At 38.1% G+C, this 1,400-nt stretch overlaps 1 long non-coding RNA gene across 1 annotated transcript in view; it reads right to left on the bottom strand.

The window, feature by feature from the left end:
• Window positions 1-594: 594 nt before the first annotated feature.
• Window positions 595-1,400, bottom strand: part of LOC118341020 — a 15,013-nt gene continuing 14,207 nt past the window's right edge. The window contains exon 3 of the long non-coding RNA XR_004797397.1: window positions 595-754. This is a non-coding gene — a long non-coding RNA (uncharacterized LOC118341020). The remainder of the gene's footprint in view (window positions 755-1,400) is intronic.

Here is a 1,400-nt window from a genome sequence, read left to right as displayed (position 1 = left end):
ACAGCCATGGCTTGTAGTATTAGACAATAGATAAAATTGGAAATGCAAAAAGCACCACTTTTTATTTGTTGGTTTTATATGTATAGGCAAATAGCCTGGGTAAGATATGTAGGTTATATATGCAAACATAATACCAAAATGTAATTATATTTTAATAGTTAAACCAATTGCATGCCTAAAAATGTGATTTTGTGCAGAATTATGTAAGTTACTGCTATTTATTTCACAATGCATATTGCTTTTCATCTTGAATATATAATGCAATGTTGCAATGGCTGGGATAACCTGCTATAGAAGGGTGCCTCGGGGCACAAATGATCAAACCACCTCCTACCCATCCCTTCCACTCACTCTTCCACTGCAATTGGTACAGTGTTTCTATGTTATCTGCCATGTGGTTATTTCATGAAACACAAATGAATTCAGCAATATGCAACATGTAAGAAAAAGACTGAAGCATTGGAACATTTTGACAGATGGGCTCAAGATTAGGTAAAAAATGAATAGCAGGATATGGTTCTTATGATGTCTTATCATGTGCTTTAATGACATATTGCCAAGGAACCTTTCATTAATTTAGAACAATCAGTTGACATGCAGTGCAGTTGCCCGTTTTGCCCGGTTGGTAATCCAGCCTTGGATGTCGCAGACGCCGCAGTTATGTTGCAAACCCTCTGTGCGCTGTGGAGCACCTTTTCATGGAGGACAAGGAATCTTCTCTTTCGCTTTCAACTGCACTCATAACTCATGGGACCTAAACAAGTTGGAGGAAATCATTTAATGTAATGTCACCCCATTTGGGGAAACGTGTATACAATATGAACATATCTCTTCAACATTTAACCCCACAGTCAGCAAATAGTTCAATAAATAAAAGAGTGATTTGAGTGAATACAGCCTGTTTTTTATTATTACTATTATCTAAGGAGTTGTATGAGCGATCAAAGATTAATTCATTCTGTGCCCAAATTGTTTGTTGACCCAAATCATCTCTGTTGCAAAGCTGCATTGTTTTGCCAGAAAGTGCAAAGCTCTCAGCGGGGACAGCACACTGTTCTTCACAAGGTCAATCACAAAACATACTCAGGTTTTGATTTTGAAGCATCGCTCCTTCAATAATGTCTCTGCCTGAATGCGATGGCAACAGCTCACAGGTTCCTCTGGAGCTTTAAAATATCAGCAGAGAGAGGAGTAATTTTGAGGTTAAGAGAGCTGATGGATCACTTTTCACTCTGAGGCCTAAAAGGACCAAATGTGTGTCATTCTGAGATTCTTTGGCCAGTTAGGACTGATTTCTAACTCCCACTAAACCTGCATCACTCTGAGGTTCCTTGGCAGATGCCCCATTTTACATTTTCTATTAATGACAGATGCACTCTAAAGGTTATATATATATATAT

This window comes from Morone saxatilis, unplaced genomic scaffold (genome assembly GCF_004916995.1).
Source record: "Morone saxatilis isolate NCDOM2014 unplaced genomic scaffold, NCSU_SB_2.0 Contig7, whole genome shotgun sequence".
Lineage (NCBI taxonomy): Eukaryota > Metazoa > Chordata > Actinopteri > Moronidae > Morone > Morone saxatilis.
This window is presented reverse-complemented; position numbering and strand designations above follow the sequence as displayed.